The following is a 23,373-nucleotide window of genomic DNA, read 5'->3' as shown; positions in this document are numbered from 1 at the left end:
TGTTATTGTTTTTTCCCCCGTGAGTACCCGGATGATACGCAACGCAACTGAGCGTGACCAGAGACTGGGCTACCGTCTGCAAGGACGGCTAAATAAACTTGGAGGCTGGAGGCAATATTTGTTTTACGCATTTTTGAATAAACACTGATTGGTTAAATGTGATCTATAAAGATTCGACAAAGGGCGCATGTTAATTAATTTCTTCAGCCTAAACAAACAGACAAAAAGAACGGCGGAGCTCATCGGAAGTCGTCATTTGGAAATACCCCAGATGGTTATAGTTTAATACTAAAAAAAAGTATCCATGCAGTGAAAGCATTTTCGGATTTCGGATTGCGTCGATAATACGATTACTACTCCCTTGTTGTCATCCACTTTTTCTCGTATAACCCTACACTTGTGTATTTGTCGTCATTCACTTGATGCTCAGTTAATGAATTTATTACAGGTACAATTAGTGGTAGCACCACTTAGATTACCTGACAAAGGTTCTCATTTGGCATTTATTGTGTCTGGGGTAATTATTCAATCTAAATCCAGGTTTGAAGTGAGGTGAAATGTGCGTTATGTAATATGCACGTGGCAGCCCAGCAAGAGATGAATGATCAGTTGATTTACTTTTTTAGGTAAATCAACGGATCGTTCCTAGTCATCAAAGGATTAACAGAAAATACGTTGATTGATTAATCACTGTTATCTTGCACAGTGGATATGTCAAAAGTGAGTGTTTACATGTCTAGGTTTACTAAAACAAAGGGAATACACTCATATCATGGCGTGAAGTGCCGATGTAAAAACAACATACTTTGTTCAAAGGGTTAACTGATAATACGTTGATTGGTTGCTCATTGTTATCAAACTCAATGGATTTTTTAGGGACCGTGGACGTAATGAAAATAGTTGTCACGTGGCTTTTCTCAGCCAACCCTTGAGACTTGACACCTATGTGAAACACCTGAAACAATCCAAGTGATCAGTTGAGAAACGAACACTGGTTATAATATCCCGAAACGATATATATCTTTTAGAATATTTGATAGTTACAGAGACACGTGACATCGAATAAGTTATTTTGTATAGCTGCAGATGAGTGGGACATTATTCCTTTGTGTGGATATTCACGGATACATTCCTCGAACAAGAAAGCTGCCTATTTATACACATAAATTTGGTAAGTTGTAATTATGGTATTATTATGTAGGATTAGAAGCCAAACAACATAGAAATGTACTTTTCAACGTAACATTTTCAGTCTCTTGGTGATGACATTAAACATCAAAATGTTTGGAATTTGTTATCATAATAATACAGATGGAAATGTTTTTCAGTCACTTTGTAAAATAACTGAATATTTATACGTTTAATAAATATGTTACACATTTTGACAGTAAAAAAATATACACACTATAAAAAAAGCAATGCTCAGATGAAATATTTACTTTGTGTTGCAAGTCAAAATAGTGTAAACGAAAATCGCAAAATTACCAAGCAAGTGACTTATCAAAACTTCGTCACCATTACCGATGCTACCCACAAAGATACCTACATTTCCTTATTATCTCGAAAACTGTATTTCATTTTGTTGATCAATGTGACCATACGCTCTTATTACTACCGGTATCCATAAAAGTGACTAATGCGCTTACGAATGGCGCAACAGAGATCGCGAGCTAGTCTAGATTTCTGCTCTACATCCGGGTACTCACTGGGAAAAAACAATAACAAAGGCAACAACCAGTCCCAGGGAATTGCGTTAGATCAGTGCCCCTTTAAGCAACAAACAATGATGGCATGGGTCATTATTCATATCAATCACTGAATTGTCTGGTCCAGATGTGACTATTTCAAGGCATGCTGTCATATAGTGGAATATTGCGGAGTGTGGCGTTAAACAACAAACAATGATGGCATGGGTCATTATTCATAACCATTACTGAATTGTCTGGTCCAGATGTGACTATTTCAAGGCATGCTGTCATATAGTGGAATATTGCTGTGTGAGATGCGTTAAACAACAAACAATGATGGCATGGGTCATTATTCATATCAATCACTGAAATGTCTGGTCCAGATGTGACTATTTCAAGGCATGCTGTCATATAGTGGAATATTGCTGTGTGAGATGCGTTAAACAACAAACAATGATGGCATGGGTCATTATTCATATCAATCACTGAATTGTCTGGTCCAGATGTGACTATTTCAAGGCATGCTGTCATATAGTGGAATATTGCTGAGTGCGGCATTAAACAACAAACAATGATGGCATGGGTCATTATTCATGTCAATCACTGGATTGTCTGGTCCAGATCACTGGATTGTCAGTGTGTATTTCAGTGGCATGGAAACAAATCGATGGGATGGAGAAAGGGCTTATGCTGGAGATTTTATTAGCATCCACATGATGAACTGTTCCTGAAACAGACGATATTTTATGTATTTGACTTGTACCATATGTGTGTGTGTTTTGTCAAGTCAACAATTGATTTGCCTTTTCGTGTGTTTGTGATGGGTGCCAGTGGATAAACCTGGTATCATCACTATTTGATAGTGACTCATATACACATGCTGAAGATATGGTCAGAATCGTACAATGGACTCGGTTACTAGTAGAGATTTCTTGTCATTGCCGGTATATGTGATTATTTGTGTTATCTATGTAATTGATCCCAACAATAAGACTTTGTTGATCCAGATGCTTTCCAGCAATGCTTGTTGAACAGGTCTATGACTTGCATCACTTCAGGCTTTCCTCACTCATTAAACTGATGTACAAGACTGCATGGATCGCTGCTCATAATATCAATCATTATCTGGGGTTACTGGGTTAGAACTGTTCGTAAGAGGCGAGCACACGGGATGATGGTCATGATTGGTGACTTGGTTGATTGTGTTTCATTATGCACCGGCCATGTGTATTGTTGCTTACTATAGGGCTGGTACAGGTAACTCGGGTACTCGGGTCGGGTGGGTACTGAGTAGGACCCTGGTACCTACAGGACTACCAGGACCTGTTATAGGGCTGGGACAGGTAACTCGGGTACCCGGGTCGGGTGGGTACCGAGTAGGACCCGGGTACCCACAGGACTACCCGCACCTGTGGTTAGTCCTGTGATATATTGTTTATTGACAAAATTTCACTATATAACTACATGGTTACATGACAATTTTAAGTCTCTAATGTTGGCATTTCTTCATGACTATGAACAAGTTCCTTCTCATTTAAATATGTTTGAACAAAGCTAAAACTTCAGTCAACTTCAGTGCATGCATGACCACATCGTTTTATATGTGCATCTAAATACATTCTGCCAGGGCTTCTGTCAAACTATTCCCAATCGGACATTTTGTACCTATCTCTTGACATCAACAGCGGGTACCCAGGTAGGGTCGGGTAATAGGGGTGTGGGTACCCGGGTAGTAAATTTGGACTCGTCCCAGCCCTATTGCTTACAATATCAATCATTGGATTGTCTGGTCCTGACTTGATTATCTTCAGGTTGTGGTCATGTAGCTGAGTGCAGAATAAACAAACAAACAAATCAGAAATAAGGACACAGGCTGAGGTCAGTGGGTGCACGATGCAGTACAATAGGTGGCCAAGCATGGTCGGGGGGTCAGGCTCGCTGACTTGGTGGATGCAGGTCATCAAATCCCAGTTCATATCCCAGTTGCTCGGATCAATGCTCATGTCAGTCACTGGATTTCCTTCTGATACAGTGTTTTTAGTAATACCACATACTACTCAAGTTTTGGTGGGGATATTATGGGGTAAGCCTTGCAGTTGACTAACATTTAGTCCCAGAGATCTTTTTCAAAAATATATATCTACAAAATACAAAATATGATCCAAATGGAGCCCAGAACAATGCTGAATGTCAGGAGCTGAGGCAATCTAGACTTGCCAAAGCACTCCAGACTTGAGTTGGATTCATTTTTTAATTTGTTCTCTAGGGTCTAACCTAGCAGGGTGTTCCACGAAGCAATCTTAAACCTGTGACTGTAGTAATTTTATGTTACAGTAGGGGAGTTGTGATAGTTTACGTGACAGGTTCCCAGTTTCCTTGATGGTCTAACATGATAGGCTCCCAGTTTCCTTGATGGTCTAACATGACAGGCTCCTAGTTTCCTTGATGGTCTAACATGACAGGCTCCTAGTTTCCTTGATGGTCTAACATGACAGGCTCCTAGTTTCCTTGATGGTCTAACATGACAGGCTCCTAGTTTCCTTGATGGTCTAACATGACAGGCTCCTAGTTTCCTTGATGGTCTAACATGACAGGCTCCAAGTTTCCTTGATGGTCTAACATGACAGGCTCCTAGTTTCCTTGATGGTTTACGTGTGGTGTAGTGTGACAGACTATGAATACTGAATATTTACTTGACAAATGACACAATTATTTACAAAACTTACGTTTCCAATAATCTGGTTGTGTGCTTTCGTGTGAAAGCTGGTAAAATTGGCAAGGTAACTTTGCTGGCACAATCTTGGGGTCTTATAATCATTGTTTCTATGTCTGACAATATCAATTTATTAATTAAACACCGTATAACCGTATTTCATCAATGTTTTATGCCCGTTTGTCGCTTGACATCTGGTACCGTTACAAACCACGACGATTTGCATAGGCCTACTTACCATCTGTAAGTGTAAATATTTTACTTATTGCACATCCTTATCGATTGACAGTTATTGCTCATTGTAAATGTCAAATTATGTATGTCTTTCCACCTTATGCACCGATGCTCTATGACACATGAATAGGGTATTGATGTAGTAATATGAATATTTTTGCGCATCATGTGTCTTCACAATTTCACTCCCTAAGAATTTGCCATGCACGCGAAACAATAATCTCGCAAGGTTGCATACTGACATGTTATTGGTGCATTTAACTCACATCCAGTTTCAAAGTACCTATGTAAAGTATTGTTGTATTTGTGATGTAGTGTGACAGACTATGAATACTGAATATATACTTGTGAATAAGTTAATTGTTTTGCGTTTCAATGACAAAATGACACAATTATTTACAAAACTTACCTTTCCAATAATCTGTCTTCTAAAGAGACTGCTGTAGGATAATAGATGACATAGTTGTCAGACACATCACCACACGATATCACCTCAGCCTTCAGGAGACGGTTCCATATAATTTTGAATGTTTTGTTAGTCTAAATGGCTGTTGTCAGCTGTGTTTGGGTCAAATGACCGCATTAAGAGAACCTGCCATCATAATATTTGATCAGGTATCTGTTGAGTAAAGAAATGATTCACTTAATCATGTCGATGGGTTTTATTGCATGTATGTCACCGATTAACCACAGTACAGTATACAGCTAAATCCACTGAGTACTTCAAACCCACAGTCAATTAAGAATAATAAATTCACATTTAATCTGGACATACACAGTGGAGTAGTCTGAACCTGTACTATATAAGGACACTGGAGTCCGTAGTAAGTTCCAAGCCTTTGTGTTACTGTAAGGAAATGTAAGAGATTTTCGTATCTACGGCATATGTCATGTATGTGTTGTATGTATATTTAAACCAACAAACTAGTCCTTAGACATTAAGTTAAATATCACATTAAGTTGAAATAATCCCACTATAGCTTGAACACTTGAAGTCAAATATTGATTAATATTATGTCGTCAATCTAACATGCTCAATTTTATCAAGTTATGCAAATATCATGAATTAATGGGAGCATTTGAGATAGTCCTGCACTTACAAGTTGTTTGTTTTGTGGGTTAGTGTATTTGTTGAACACTGATGTCAAAGTTCTTTCATCGAGTATCAGATACAAATCCAAGCAATGCAACTTATTTTGATGTGGCTTTTTATTTATAGGGCTCAATAATGTTCAAGATGAGATGAAATGACTGACCACATGGTCATCTGTTTGCCTAGACGTTTGTAGAAGAATTGTGTTGACTTTGCAACATTGCTGTATGTTATAAGCATGGTTATAAGCAAATACAACTTGAGACATATTACCAGCTTGAAAAGTGATAACATTGAGTAACAGATACCAATCCAAACAATGCAACTTATTTTGATGTGACTTGTTAGCTATAGGGTTCAATAAGGTTCAAGATGAGATGAAATGACTGACCACATGGTCGTTTGTTAGCCTAGATGTTTGTAGAAGAATTGTGTTGACTTTGCAACATTGCTGTATGTTATAAGCGATGCAACTTGAGACATATTACCAGCTTGAAAAGTGATAACGTGTAAGGATGCCCCCCACCCCCACCTCCATGGTCTGAAGTTCTACTAGCCCTTAGGATAGCTTTACTATGAGACCATCTGACTCGGCCTTTTGGGCGATACTGGCAATGTTGCAGTTTTCTCATGTTCTTTAATTTTATCATGATAATGTGAAAAGGGATTTATTTTCTAGGACATTGACTGATTTTCTCCTGAAGATTCTTTCAAACGTATTTGGTCATAATATGATAGAAGGTCCTATCAACATGATAAAAAATATCCTATCAGGAATTTATTTAGACCTGCAGAGAGGCCGATATTTTGACTCCAAGACTGCAGTATTCCTTAGTATTTATTACTAATATGACTTCCTCATAACAGGATCAATGAGGAAAAGACGTCAGTGTTTTAGTCATTAATTATTTAAACGCCTCTGAATTTAAGAACTTAAAACAAATCCCACCTTTTGAAGAGAGTAAATATGTTGATAATATTACAGGGAAGGAAACACTGTGATCCATCTTCCTGAAGCGTTGCAAATGTGACCACCCTTTTATGTTTGTTTCAGTATCAGTTTACAATTGTTGATAAAGAGGGAAGGACTACTTCAATGTACCCGTGAAGATCCGGGGTAGAATAGGTCTAGAGCAACCCATGCTTGCCGTGAAAGGCGACTATGCTTGTCGCAAGAGGGGACTAACGGGATCAGGTGGTCAGGCTCCCTGACTTGGTTGATGCATGTCATCGTATCCTAGCTGCGTGGATCGATGCTCAAGATGTCAATCACTGGATTGTCTGGTCCAGACACGATTATTTACAGACCGTCGTCATATAGCTGGAATATTGCTGAGAGCGGTGTTAAACAACAAACAAAACTCCTATAATGATGAACTTATTTCCATACAGACACAAGGATGGTGTTGCTTCTCAAAGATATCGATTTGTTATGAAGAATATAATAATCTAATTCAACTATTTCTTCAAATTTTATTTAGATTTAAAGATAAGCTACTTCATGTACTTCCTCGTAAGTCACTTTAATGATAAGGTATTTGATTAACGAAGGAAATAGTTTCATTTGCATTGATAACCCCATAAGAATAAGATCTATCATGTTAAACACTTGTTTAGGTTTCTCATGTTCTATATCATGAATAATTGAGTGTTTATCAATGACAGGTAATAATGCCCTTTATCATGTGTATCTTGCTGTGTATATATGAATGATATATGTGTAAAGGCATCTTATGTTCTCTCATGTTTATTCTGTTTCTGAAAAAATCTGCCATTGGGACAAAATGCTATATTTGACACAAACGATTCACTATGAACAATTACGTGAAGTAGCCGTGTCATACTAGTGGCTACATCATGTGAATACCAATCAACACCCGTGAAGATCCGGGTGGAGAAGAGGTCTTCAGCAACCCATGTTTGCCATAAGAGGCGACACTGCTTGTTGTATGACTAAGGCGACTAACATGGTTGGTGGTCAGGCTTTGTGAAGATTGATGCTCATGATGTCAATCACCAGATTGTCTCGTCCAGACTTGATTAGTAACAGAAAGCCGCCATATGGCTGTAATATTTCTGAGTGCGGCATTAAACAACAGACAAAAGACAAACAATATCACTCAACCTCTTTGATTGCTTTTATTATCCTAAGTGGGATGGGTGATAAAGGAATGTTTGTCCGTCCGCTACTCAATGGGGACAAATTTTCTCAAAAACTTAGGACTCCTGTTTTGTTTTTTTATGATAGTTAGGATTTACTTCCATGTTAATCACTTCTATAAGTACTGTATGAACAAACAATACTCCGATGTGCCCCATGGGGGGGGATATTGATAACGCTCTTTTCTTGTTACTTTTAATACAAACCCAGTTTTGGTGTACTGAACTCAGCTTTTGTCTCTTAAAATATCATGTTCTAACATGTTGGCTAGGCAGTAAACCAGTAATACTTACTCATATTATCTGGGGTGTTAAGTAGCTCAGTGATTGAAATGTTTTCTCGTCAGACTGGATTTTGATTCGTTGTGTAAAATTCAACTCATTTAACTCATTTTCTAGATCATTTTGATATTGGTTCATTGTGAAAATGTGTTGTAAAACTGCAATGCTTTGTTTTCTATGAAACTTAACATTTGGCGTGGACTCATTCCCCATGTTAAGACTCAAACTAGAGGCATTAATGAAATACTATTACTGAAACTGTTGTGGAGGCAGCGATACCTCACTCTATACAGATTTATCTAGGATTCCAAACTTGAGGGCCTTTAGCAGGCAACTTGGGAAAACAGTGTGATATTGTTAAAAGATTGGACTGAGGAATGGCGAATTTTGACTGTCAGCCACTGAGCTGATGTAGATAAATCCCTGCTTTACTGATGAGGGTTTATGCAGGGTTTTACCGGATGCATAATATCATGTCCTTGACAGAAAAATTGAAAATTGACGCACATAATGTGCCCTGCATATCCCATTGGATGCTCAAAAAGTATGGCTGTTTGAATCATTAAGTACAATTCGGCTGTAGTTGTGGTTGCATACATATGGAATGTACTTTACACATCCAATTTACTTAGATGACAATCGGATGTGACATGGCTGTGTGTCCTGTGATATCTTGTTGTTTGTTTGTCGTTTAACGCCTCACTCAACAATATTGCAGCCATATGACGGTGGTCTGTAAATAATCGAATCTGTTCCAGACAATCCAGTGATTAACATCATTAACATAGATCCACGCAACTGGGATATGATGACATGCACCTGTGAAGATCCGGGGTAGAATGGGTCGGCAAGCAACCCATGCTTGCCGTAAAAGGCGACTATGCTTGTTGTAAAAGCCAACTAACGGGTTCGGATGGTCAGGCTCGCTGACTTGGTTGATGCATGTCATCTGTCCCAATTGCGTGGATCGATGGTCATAATGTCAATCACTGGATTGTCTGGTCCAGACTCAATTATTTACAGACCGCCGTGATATAGCTGGAATATTGCTGAGTGCGGCATAAAACAACAAACAAAACAAAACACTAATTTTGTTTCATACAAGGAAATCCCCATCCATAATAATGCTTCACAGATACTCTATATCTGATTTGTTGTTGGTACAGTTGTCACTTTAGACACCCAAATCAATAGAAAAATGCTGGTATTCCCCTGTATATCATGTTACAAGTATTACCCGTAATTTTCAGATGCCAGGGGTCTCCATTTATTTCAAATTCAGTGCACAGATATATTGCTTGTGTTGGGTTGAAGGTTACATTGATTTATTTAGATCTGTTCAGAGGCCGATATTTGGCCCCATGTCAGCAGGAAATGAAAGTTAAAATTGAATTAAAATTTTCCCAATTCCTCAGATTTTCTGTAAATAATATTTCTGTATCTGATTATTTGATTATGTCTACTTTTCTTTATTGTTTTCAGCTATTCAACAAATATTAAAATGGCAGATACTCTCAAATTTGGCCCTGAATGGTAAGTACATACACAAAGGGGTTTATCTCTGTAAGGCCACATTTTTTTAATTGCTTTACAGAATTTTTATGGGAAAATACCTGTCGGTAAGAAGGAGAAACCTATCGATATGTGTGATAGTCCAATCATATTTAACACAGGAAAGTGGGCTTGATGTGGCAAAGGTGGAAACAAGACTTTGATTTAAAAGGCTAGTGGACGCTCTTGCCAAGGAAGATGTATCGTTTCATGAACAACAAACCTTATTTTTACTCCCAATGTTTCATTGATGTCGACTTTGGATCCTTGCTTAGAAAATATTTTTATGGTGGAACATTCATCTTATTGGCTGGATATAGAAAAGATTGTGAATTTTTCTTTTTTCCATTTCAACAAAAAGTTAGGGTTAGCGGATCCGTAGAGCAACTGAAAAAATAAAGTGTGGCCTTGAAAACAGAAATTTGAAGTTACTGGAACCATGATATGTACAATGACGATTGTATTAAACCGTGTTCAAGAACAGTGTCTAAAACAAAATTTGTTATGTTTAATATATGAATGACAAAGAGGAAGAGTATTCATTGAAGATAAGTAATATATGCATGGCGTATTAATGAGGGGCGAGGTGTTTGATGGTGTGTGCTGACTTTGAATGAGCACCTAGCTACAACACTGTCAGATTATGAAACAGCTGCAGAATATTGCTGAACCAGAGTCAAAATCAGACTCAGTTCCTCACTGCAGATGTGTATCGTGTGATATAGCTGAGGCTGTATATTACAATGTGTGAAATTAAGCGTTAAAGTCCAGGTGATATGACTAAAATGCTGTTTCACCACCCCACCCCTTTTTTTCTTGCATATTTGCTTAAAAGTTACTTCTGTGATATTTATTGATAATTGATTGATACATAGTTAGTGATTAGCGATCTCCATGATCTATATCGATAGCCAGTGTATAACCAGCCAGTGTATAGTGTTGACACACTAACTTCCAGCGTGTCACTACTCTTGAGAGCCATTCCTGATGATGGATGTAGAATATTGTTAAAATGCCTTGCTCGTGTTCCCCAGGCTCCGACAGCTGTCTGGCGGGAACAGTGTTGCGTCTCCCCCGCCCACACCTGGGTTAGGGGGCAAATTCAAGCTAGCAGAATACAGATATGGGCGGGAGGAGATGCTAGCCCTCTTTCACAGTAATTACAAAGCCCCTGAAGACCTTGTCAACTTCCCGCCAGTCTACGTTGAAGAGGCGCAGAAACCACTAGCTCTAATTTCTCTAACTGAGGAAGAACAGGTAAGGGATTAAAATGCTTTTGAGGACTTGTTTAGTATTATTCATTTTAAGTGCCATGGGTGGATTCCAGGTGAGAATGTCCCCAGCAACTTGTGTTGGTCTTAAAGACGCCACTTGATGGATTGGGTAGTCTGGTTGAGTTTAATAGTGTGTCATTGTACCAGGACGTCGTGGATAATTGCTCACAATATCAATCACTGGATTGTGTACTGAGATATGAACTAAAGGAAGGTCCAGGGTTTGATCCCTGGCCGCGTCGTACCAAAAGACTTTAAAAGATGGTACTTGTTATTACCCTGTCTGGCGCTCGGCATTTAGGGGCTAAAACAAGGACTGTGTCGGCTCGGAGTCAGTATACTGTGTCTGAGTGGGGTATTCATGTTAAACTGCGGCATGGTATCTCAGTGGGCTAGCACTATAAATCGGCATCAGTTCAGACTAGTTCAAGCAGCCACACACACAAACACACATAGACGTGCATGCTCGCTGCTATAGAAGTGCAGTAATCTTAGACACAACGTTAAACCCCATTTCACCTTACCTCACCTAAGTTTCTCGTTGACATTTTGCAGGTAGGATCAAAGAGGAATGTGCATTTACATTTTTTATGTAAAATTTTTAAGGATAAAGTGCTAGTATATGTCAGAACCTGGCAACATTTCTTTTTGTCCCGCATCCTCATCTAATAATTGTCCACATGCTAAAACAAAGATCAACTGAAAATTGGTATGAGGATTTTTCAGGAGAGTTTTTTGAACTGACTGCTCAGCTATTATGAGAACCCTTGGTCAGCCTGGACATGAATTATCACAAGTTTCTGTTTCCTTTTACAGAGGTTGATGTCTCAGTCTGTGAACAGTACAACAGTGCTCCGGTCCATGGGTCGAGGGGGGCAGCCAGTCCGAGGGGGCAGAGGGGGTGGAGACCGGGGGAGAGGCAGAGGTAGGCACGCAACAATCACCTGGTGACCACAGGGGTTGAAACAATGCACCAATGTCGCAATATATGTATCACTGTGTCGGGAACAACGTGGTCCTTGCCAGAGTACCCTTGGCTAAGATGATATACTCGTGACCGAATAACCAAACAAAAGTCAAATCTTTTCACAGGATCTTTTTTAGATAGGTTTTATGACAACACAAATACATGATCAGATTGAATAATGAATATTGCTGAAATGTTAGTCAGAAATAGTTTGTGCACCATCTGATGTGCAGATGTTATTGAAACCATTTATCGAAGACGAGATATCGATCTTGAATGAGAGACATCATGATCCCGAGCTTGATATGGCAGTACCTTGGTGTATTGTTTCAGCCCTCTGTGAGAACTGTTTGGCTTCAGTTACTGAGAATACCTGTTTATGAATTCTGTGGTATTGGACTGGAAGGAGCACAGGCGGCCCAGTCGTCTAAGGCTCTACGATTCACTGTGCAGAGTTGCGTCCCTTGGGCATGTCAGAAACCTATGATTGTGGGTTGGAATCCTGGTTCGCCCCAATTATATTTCTAGGTTTGTTGGCATCATACCCGTGCTCGTGGGTTTTACTGAAGTGGTAAACGTCTGAGACCTGCATCACTTCGGGATTTCCTCCCACATTAAGCTGATACGCCGTGATATAACTGGAATAATATTAAAAGCGGTGTTAAACCCAACTCACTCACTCACTCAAGGCTGGAATTAAGACCTTACTTTGAGATTTTCCATGATGTGTTTAAAGTACTTCAGAAGTTCATCTCCATGTACAGTCTTCAAATATCCATCACCAGATACTGTAGATATAAGTGTGAAGTAATTCATGATGGTTGTGTCATTCTTACGAAGATGGCACTTTTTCAGGGCGGGGACGAGGCGATGGTTTCCCTCCAAGAACTCAGCCCTTTGACCAAGCAGAGAACGGCGGTGGTTTTGGGAGATCGCGGGGTCAGAACAAAGATGGATGGGAAGAAGTGTAAGCCTGATGCTGACAACTGTCTGTGTTTTTGATGCAGATGATCACATTTTAAGCACAGCTGTTATGGTTGCCAAGTTGGAAGTGTCAAAATGTTCTGTGTGTAGAAATGGTTAAGGCCATTATTGATTTGACTTTTGGATAACTGAACTTGGGATATTATCTCTTGGCCAGACTCAGTTGGAATATATTTTGGGATAATTTTGTCAAGGTCACTAGTAATCCAAATATCAAACATGTTGTGAACATTAAGATTATTTCAGATCACCTAGCAACAAGATCATAATCAGTAATTACTGCTGAATCATTGACACCTTCACCAACATATTCTTCAGGAATTGAAATTACCTTGAGTCAGCTTGTCCGAACATAGTAAGATTCAGGAAAGAATCATGACATTTCCGTATTGTCTACAACTTTTACCATCAGGAAGGTTGACTTTACTGCCATTTGCCATCAGACTACTGGTGACGCCATTGAAAACGAAATACACAAAAAATCTACTCGCAGGTTTAGGTACCTTTATCCACCAAGTGATAACGGTTTCAGCACCTACCGAAGTGTCGCATTGAAATAAAAAGAAGTTGAATTCCATAAGTCAACCGAGTCGTCACAAAAACTGCCAGTTTTACTCATCCCTACTACCTTAGTCATACAATAAAGCTGACTACCTTCTCTGACTGTTGCTTCTCAGGTTTCATGATGAGGAAACTTTTGTTCAAGTTTCCTTTCCGTGTGACCTGTTTGGTAAGGTTGTCGTAGAAAACTGATGACACAGTGTCACGCTATCACGGAAATTAACATCAGCAGCTGTAAAATATCTATTTCATGTGCATTGCGTTTTCCAGTGGTAAAAAGTATGACCGAAGCTTCTCCACCCGTACTATTGAGGACGTCCAAGCAGGGGGGCGACACCCTCAGTTCTCTCGATCGCTGAGCAGTGATAATTGGCGAGAGAAAGAAGAGACACATGAAGATGATGCAGGAGACTGGCGAAGGGCAGGGCCACAGAAAGAAAGATGGAGTAAGTTGGCCAACAGATGAATATGCTCTTATATTAGTACGGACCACCTCCATGCAATTATTTTGAAAAAAACCCATTTCACCTCAAATGATTTGATTGTTTTTTTCATAATAGAATATATTCTACTCGAAGTTAAATTTCACCTGAATATTTCCTATGATTATAGGTAATCTGTCGTGACAAAAGTTGGTGTACTTTAACTTCTTTAGAGTAGTATCGATAAAATACACTGGATGATCAAGAATGCTTCTTCCTAACGAAACTCGACCACTGAAAGTCAGGGGTATAATAGGTCTTCAGCAATCCATCATTGCCATAAAAGGCGACTATGCTTTTTGTAAGAGGTGACTAACAGCATCGGGTGGTCAGGCTCGCTGACTTGGTTGATGCATGTCATCGTATTCTATTTGTGTGGATCCATGCTCATGATGTCAATCACTGGATCGTTTTGGTCCAGACTTAATTATATAGCTGGAATATTGCTGAGTGTGGTGTTAAACAAACAAGACTTAAGAAAAATCAGTCCTGACAGTTCTTTTGAGTTGGCATTCTATGTTTTTAGGCACACGGACCAACTGGAGAGAACCTATTGGTCGAGGTGGATTTGATGGTGAGCGGAGACAAAATGGTCCCAATAAAGACCGAACACTTTCGGATGCCGATGTTAAGCACCAGCTGTACAGACGCAGTAGGAGTAGTGAATCATGGGACACGGATGGTACAGTCAACACTCAACCAACCAAACATGGTCATGCCCAAACTTATAAATGTTCAGATTACACGTCCTTCTCAATGCTACTTTGGTAATGCAAGGACAACTTCGTTTAATTGAATTTTCCTTATATACTAATCAAAAGAAGTTAAGCAACACGATTCTTTCATGTTGCTATGGTTACTCTGTGATGGACTGGCAGTTTCGGTTAGTGATATAAAAGAATCAGGTGTTCTTTTACTTCTTTTGAGTTGTATATGATGAAAGAAATAGATGTAATGTTTACTTTGAAATATCGGTGTAATCTGTGAGGCATTTATACTTTTAGGCAATACACCAGGAAAGTGTCTGTTTCACTTTCTGTGTTTGTATGAGTTACCCTGTTGCACATCATCGTGTTCAGAAGGTTCTGCAACTGGCCTGTGACTCAAAGTGACCTGAGCACACCAATCATCAGAAAACCCACACTTGAACTTAGATGTATGACTGTTGTAGCTTGTGGTAGCATTGGTTTATGGACCGGAGCCGTGGACACCACTACTTTTACGTCAGTACCGGTTATTGATAGTTGGTCACATGTCCATTAGGCAAGAATTCTTTTCTTCTTTTTTTTCCAGATTTTGATATTGGTTTTGGATGGGCTGACAGTTGATTAGGGTTTATCATTACCATGACAACCATATGCACCGAGGACAGTTTAAAGCACCAGTGGAGATGTATGCCGTTAAAAAAATTCTGTGTTAGTCCTGTACAAATTTTGTTGTCAAAGTGATCTTGACTGTTAGTTTCTCCCCCCCACCCCCCCCTCTTTGTTTGGCAGATCCGTAAAGCAAGCACTAAGAATGTTAGACCTTATGCAAGTATGGTTGTTTGATGTCTTGTACAGAGTTGTACCCTGCTGCAGAAACAGGGGGAGAGTCCACATGATCTTGTCCTGACTCCAATCAGTTTTCCCATTGAGTTTTCAAGAGTTGCTTCGATGTGGTGTTGCCCACATAATCTCTTGTCATGCATCATGAGCTTGTCGTTAATTGTGTTGGGTAAGGCCTGCAAGTTGCAGAACATTCTGAACACGCTCATAAGTATTCATTTGTCAGTATCAGAACATGGAAGTGTGAGATAGACATTGTAGACTTGTGTGTGTCTTGGTAATACTTCTACATATTCTGAAAATCAGAATATTTAGACTCCTACCAATCAGCATGATGAAGGACTCTTTCACTATAGGTCCCTCATGACTCAGTCATGCTGAAATAAATGATTAGAGTGAGGATGAGTTTAAAATAAGGATTAGGACACTGGTCTGAAAATGGTCTGCTTGGAGAGTTGAAAGCCAGTTGTTCAAATCCCTAAGCCATATCTTACTCAAACCCTGTCTGAATATACTGAGCAAGAAAAGTTGTGGATCATGAATATGTTTTGGGATATAGTGCTTTTTGTAGTGAAAACTGAGCACACAATTTCATGAACATATCCCCAAAAATATTCATGAACCTTTACTTTTTTTGTTCAGTATACATTGAAGATCTGCATCACCCTCCTCAGAAAGCCAACATACTGTTACATAACTCGTGGTGTTCATCTCACTCACTCACTCACTCACTCACTCACTCACTCACCCACCCACCCACCCACCCACCCACCCATCGAACATCCCCCACAAGTATATTACCATGGCACTTTCACAGAGTTGTGTTTATGCGGACTTGTTCATGTAGATTTGCCTGAATGGAGTGTTCCTGGTGATGATGATATGGAAGAGCTGGGAACGTTCGATGCCAGTGGGGCATTTGTTACTTCTCATCCGAAGGTAGGATGTCAATTCAATTTCATTTTCCTCAGATTATTAAGCTTACTGCGGTCACGCTGTTTTATGAGTTTCTTTGAACGTGTTAAATATTTATATGTATAAATTTTGCAATATTTAAAGGGTCTCTTGAGCACCATTAAATTTGACCGCTGACCTTGTTGACCCATGAAGATTCGGGTTAGAACAGGTCTTCAGCAACCCATGCTTGCCGTAAAAAGTGACTATGTTTGTCCCAAGAGGCGACTAATTGGATCGGGTGGTCAGACTCGCTGACTTGGTTGATGTATGTCATATCCCAATTGCAAGATCGATCCTCATGATGTCAATCACTGGATTGTCTGGTCCAGACTCGATTATTTAAAGACCAATGTTATATAGCTGGACTATTGCTGAGTGCGGCATTAAAAAACAAACCAACAAAACTGACCTTGTTGATGTTTGTGCATGTCAGGTTGTCATGATACAGTTGTTTACAGGGCTTTAGAAATGGAGAGAGTCCGCACTCTGATGTACAGAACACCAATCAGTCACCGTCACAGCCTAACACAGACTTGCCTCCTCAGGGCAAGGAACCACCTCGAGAACAGAGAAGGGTACGCCTGTTGTTTGACTTCTTTGATTATCCAGCTTATTATTACCGTATATACTCTTCAAATCGGCATTAAAACACATCTCACCGTGGACAAGAATATTATCATTCACCTGATGAGGGGTAAGTATATACTCTGAGACATGTGTTCCTCATAACAAAGAAGTTGGCATCCATAAATTCTCTTCCTTATGTGTTTGACTTCTTAGTGCCATTCAAAGACAAGAATATCTTTCGGGATCTTGAAGGAATATATTGGCACTTCAAATCACATGATCCTGGATGTATGATTTATTAGCATCATTGTCACCAGACATTTCTGAACTTTCAGGATAAGAAGAATCAGCGCTCAACAAGTGCTCCCGAGGTCAAACAAGAAAGTGCAAGTAACCATGGCAACAGCCAGTCTCAGTCTCCACAGCCTGCTGTCAAATCCAATCAGGAACCTAAGAGAATAGATCCCTCAAAATCTGTGCAGTTTGGGGATGTGTCACAAAATCTTAATGACTCGAACAGTGCTCCAGTTGAACAGACATTAAACACTATGGGTGTGAACCAAGTGAGTGTACCTGTCAAGAAAGTTAAGGGTGGCCTGCCGACGGCGGACAGTGATCCCTTGGATAGATTAAAGGAGGCCGCTGAGAACATGGTGGCTGAAATGACAGCTGAGGTACAAAATATGCTTGTTGATTTCGGTTATTGATGCCAAGTGGGCGTTGGTGCCAATGTGATATCGGTGTGATGCCATGTGGGCGTTGGTGCCAATGTGATGTGGGTGTGATGCCATGTGGGCGTTGGTGCCAATGTGATGTGGGTGTGATGCCAAGTGGCCGTTGGTGTCAATGTGATATCGGTGTGATGCCATGTGGGCATTGGTGCCAATGTGATGTGGGTGTGATGCCATGTGGGCGTTGGTGTCAATGTGATGTGGGTGTGATGCCATGTGGGCTTTGGTGCCAAAGTAATGTGGGTGTGATGTGGATTTGATGTGGTTAAACATGTGGTTTACGGAGGTTCCGGAGTAGAACTCGGAAACCATAAGACAAAACTTTACTAAATTTGGTACACACATTCACCGTATGGTGTATAAATGAATTTTATAAATTGGACTTGGTCCCTAAACTGAATGAAAGCAGTGGGTTCCATTTCTGGAGCAGAACATGAAAATTATTAGAGATATCTTTATGAAACTTGGTAAACACATTCAGCGTATGGTGTATATGTGCCTTTTGCTATTTATGATTCCCCCAAAATTGCCTTTTCTTTTATATGAATTTTATAAATTGGACTTGGTCCCTAAACTGAATGAAAGCAGCGGGTTTCATTTCTGGAGCAGAACTTGAAAATTATTAGAGATATCTTTATGAAACTTTGTAAACACATTCACCATAAACTTTGTTGAGTGGAAGAAGGTTGATGATAATCATGGAAGGTAGAATTTGTTGTTTTCTGATCAGGATGAAGAGAACAGGTTACAGAGAGGTCCCATGGACCCTCGGACTCAAGGTGTCCCACTTAGTCATGAAGAGTCCCTCAAGTGGTTTTACAGGGATCCCCAAGGAGATGTCCAAGGTACACATATACCCTCAAGGACATCACAAGGGACATGACATGAAACATATTTCTTAGGAGGCATTGTTAGAATATTTAGATTCTCTTGCCAAGGCCTAAAATAGTTATCTGAAGTCCAAGGTGTGGAACCTTAGCAAATGTTGAGTGGTATGGGTTAAATCCATGACTTTGAGCACCGGAGTAATGCCAGTCTGTTACTTTAGCCAATACCGTATTCGACGTAATAAGCGCCCAGGGCTTTCAAAATTAGAAATAGGGGGCTCTTATTAGAATATTATTTTGGTGACAAAAAAAGAGTTGCAAGATAAATTTTGTGGTTTATGCTGACAGCCTGAAATGTTTATGCACGACATATATTTTTCCAGGATTTAATTGCCCACAATTAAAGGTGCATATAACACACAAGTGCGTATTATACGCGAATATATAAGTCTTGATCAATCGGAAGGGGGGCTCATTAGGATTGTTTTTTAGCCAATATATTAGCAAATATTGCAAGGGCGCTTATTAAAGCGGGGCACTTATTATGTCGAATACAGTAGTTCAAATCTCCAGTAATAGTACTAGTAAAATCTTTTGGTCCTGAAAGCTTTGCTTAAGTCCATATAATAACACTGAGATCTACTAAAAATGATGTCAAGTGAAAGTTTAGGGCTTGAATACTCAAAAGCTTTTGACACAGACTCTAATAACTTTTATTGTGTTATGTATAATAAGGGGTCTCCTTTATCAGGAAAGATCCTAGTACCCTTGCTTGTCATATAAGGTGCCTAAAACAGAGTCAAGTTACCGCAATGTCTCCAAAGTAACCAGTCGGGCTCCGCTTGACTAAGTGATCTTAGCGCCTTGTTGACTAACATATGGGAGTCTCCATTGCTGGTTTGTCTCCTGCTGCAATAATGTTTCCTTGAAGTTTCTGAGCTCTACCTAAACTTACCAGGCTCACAAACACTGGAGATTAAGTAGATTACTAGTTTGTAAGATGAAGAGATAACATGTATTGTGTGCAGATCCTGAAATCAGATTTTACTCATCAACTCACTCACTCACTCACTCACTCACTCACTCACTCACTCACTCACTCACTCACTCACTCCACTTTTTCAGGTCCTTTTAACCCAGAGGAAATGGCCCAGTGGTTCAGTGCTGGTTACTTTACAATGAGTCTTCTGGTTAAAAGGGGATGTGATGAACGATTCCAGCAGTTAGGTACGTACAAGTTCCATCACCATGTTGTTCATGCTCATAACGATGTTTAGGTGTGCCGGACCGCCTCCATGGTCTAGTGGAAGAGCAGCCGCCTGGAGAGCTGGAAGTCCTGGGTTTGATCCCCGGTTGTGTCATACCCAAAGACATTAAAAGATGGTACCAGTTGTTACCCTGTCTGGCGCTCGGCATTAAGGGTCTAAATTAAGGACTGGTCGGCTCGGAGTCAGTATGCTGTGTCTGAGAGGGGTATTCATGTTAAACTGCGGCATGGTATCTCAGTGTGCTAGCATTCTTAAATCAGCATCAGTCTGAACTAGTACAAGCAGCCACACCCACACACACGTGCATGTACCTTTTTTAAGTGCAATAATGTTGGATGCGACATTAAACCCCATTTCACTTTGCCTTAACTGTGCCACTTGGAATGAAAGTGTGTCAACTAGATGTATACTATTGATCCATCTTTGAACTTTGAAGGTTAGATATGAAGCAGTTATAATTGAGAATGGGGGGGGAGGGGGATATGAGTATTTCATGCTTGTTTTAACTATGCCATTACAAATTTAGCCTTTTAATATCCGAGTAAGTTGGAACCTTGTTTTAGGTCATTGTCATCGGCATATCAAGCTCTAAGACTGAAAAATGCATTCTAAAGTAACATTCATCCAACTTATTCAACTTCCTTTATGAACGGAGAGATTTACAGTAAACTGTTATTGTGAGAAGCATAGTGGATACAGCCCAAGGACGTTAAAAGATGGTGCTCGTTGTTCCAAAGCCTGATGAACCGGATTTCGATTTTGTTGCGCAATTTTGATTGGGGACCCATTTCAATTTACTGTTATTTGTACGATTCCAGGAGAGCTGATCAAGAGATGGGGCCGAGTTCCATTCCTAGCTGGCCCAACACCACCTCCATTACTGGTAAGATGGACTTTCACATTCCTTGTGTTGTGATCATACATGTCAAAGTCAATATTTACAAACAGTGAATAAACTATGAACAAAACAAATGGTGTATTTTAGTAATTTTTAGTGTTTTTAGAACAATGTAGAAGGAAGAAATTATATTTCTTTGAATAGAAAAATATTCACCCCCTTTCAAGCTACAATATGTTAAAAATTAAATCAATTTCCTCCTCCACATTCATTGTTACTCCATGTTTCATTGCCAGAACATCCCAGTAACAGCTGCCAATACTGAAGCCACCGTAAAACAGACCCCGCCCCCACAGCAGCCAACGCCCACTCCTCCACCCCCTCAGGACCTGCTTGGAATCATACCTCAACAGTTTCTCCTTCAACAGCTCATGCAACAACAGATGCTCATGAGGTAAGGGGAGACCGAAATCTCACAGAGTACCAGGAATATTTGAATAACAGTTTTAGTTCCAGGGCAGAACCCCATCCTGGCTGATGAACTGTGTGGATCAAATAGGCAGTGTGTATTCCTGCACTCACGGCATGCTTCTTTGTTCAGCCCATTAACCGCTGTCCCAGGCTTCATTATCTTAGCAACCCATGCTTGTCGTAAAAGATGGCTACTGTTGTAAGGGACGACTGACCGCATCGGGTGGTCAGGCTTGCTGACTTGGTTGATGCATGTCATCATATCCCAGTTGCGTGGATCGATGCTCATGATGTCAATCACTGGATTTTCTGGTCCAGATTTGTTTGTTTACAAATCGCCGTCATATAGCTGGAATATTGCTGATTGCAAACAAAACTGATGTCATATCATAGCTCATGTTCAGAAGCCTTAAGCCTATAAGCTATTGCCACTCTGAAATTTGAGTATTTCTTACCACAATAGGAATGTTATATGTAACATTCCATCAACAATTGTGAAATTCTTTTAGGATTCAAACAGCTAAACCCAGGACTTGCAGTATTAAGTATTTATGTCCATTCTCAATCTGTTTTGGTAGAGGTGTATAAGGACGCAATAGTTTGCGTCTAAGGACCCTGAGGTGTTTCAAGTGCAAGATGAGTGTTGATTATTGCAGACAGATGCAGGTCCAGATGATGACACAGATGCAAGAACAGGATTCATTCAAGAACATGTCTCCACCACAGCAGCAACAGATGGTGATGCAGATGTTGATGCAGACACAACCTATGTTTATGCAGCAACTTCAGCAGCTACAACAACTACAGCAGCAGCAACAACAACAACAACAACAACAACAACAACAGAACAGGCTGTCCCCCCAGTGAGTTGAATTAGTATTTGTGCTTTAAGCATGTTAAGACAGAAGTCTGGAGTCATACAGAAGTGCTATGTCGGCAGTAGGGGTATACCTAGGTCTTTGAGTCCGTGGTACTTTGAAATTAACCAGTCAGCCATTGGAATTTGAACCCTTTTGTACCAGAGAGAAATGTATGTTACATGCGAAATACAATCTACATTTTTCATTTGTTTTGTTGATTCAAGCAGCCCTACCTTGTAGTGTCCCCCAGGTCTGCAATGTCAATTATTAACATATACAGTAAACTATGTTTATAACGGACACGCTTATAACGAACTGACCGATATAACAAACTTATTTTTAGTCCTGGCCATTTGTTGTATACATGCTGTATATATGCTTATAACGAACTACGGTTATTATGAACTAAAACTAGTGGTCCATTTGAGTTTGTGATAATTGTAGTTTACTGTATTCTCAATTTATGTTTAATATTGTGTGGTTGGAATATAGAGTGTGTCATTAAACAACAAACAAACAAAAAGACTGCCCATCCCAATAACGGGGTAGTGCTATGAGTCTGTGCAGAGATGATGTGGAAGCTACCACTGTGTTCCAGGCCGCAGACAGCAGAGGGCACCCCTACTACCTCCCACCCAGCATATCACATGCCCCAGCCTGGCCCTGCTGCAGAAGGGGAGGGGCACCCTCCAGGACAAGGTAAGTCCTCTAAAACCAGGTGTTGACCCGCTATTTAAGATCAAGGGCAAAAGTCACAAGGACTCAATGTTTCCATTTTAATTGGGTTATTACATTTTTCATTGGGTAATCTATATTTTTTCACTTATCTATTCATCACTCTATTGGGTTTTTCCCAAAATGAGTAAACATTTTTGATTTAATAAATGTAAATAACGGTTCTAAATATATGCTTGACTCGGAAAGTAAATTAGCTCGTAATTGTGTTTCGGAAATTAGCTCCATTGTACGCATGCTGAAAACGCTTCATTGGGTATTTACGCATGCTGTTTTTATAATTTGAGTTTTTCCTTTAATCAATGCGTTTCTGTACGCAAGTTAATTGAAAGTAATTGGTTTTTGAATATTTTGTTTGGTATTTTACGCCAATGCGCTGCTAATCTGTAGCTCTGTGTATGTTGCAGTCGCTTGGTCTCAGCCCAGCAGTGTGTGGGACCTGGAGACGCCGCCCAGTGACATGTCACCCAACACTGTGAACCAGCAGCAACTGGAAAAACTGCAAGCTGTGAGTATTCCCCATATGTGTGTAGGGTCATGCTGTGTCTATCTTACAACTTGTAACTTTCAAAACTAGTCAGTT

General features: G+C 39.9%; 1 pseudogene; it reads left to right on the top strand.

The window, feature by feature from the left end:
• The first annotated feature begins 4,388 nt into the window (after positions 1 to 4,388).
• Positions 4,389 to 23,373, top strand: part of LOC139444589 (GRB10-interacting GYF protein 2-like) — a 33,333-nt pseudogene continuing 14,348 nt past the window's right edge.

The sequence above is a fragment of the Haliotis cracherodii genome, unplaced genomic scaffold, assembly GCF_022045235.1.
Source record: "Haliotis cracherodii isolate W230 unplaced genomic scaffold, xgHalCrac1.p SCAF_59, whole genome shotgun sequence".
Taxonomy (NCBI): domain Eukaryota; kingdom Metazoa; phylum Mollusca; class Gastropoda; order Lepetellida; family Haliotidae; genus Haliotis; species Haliotis cracherodii.
The sequence above is the reverse complement of the archived record's forward strand: the minus strand, read 5'-3'. Positions and strand labels throughout refer to the sequence as shown.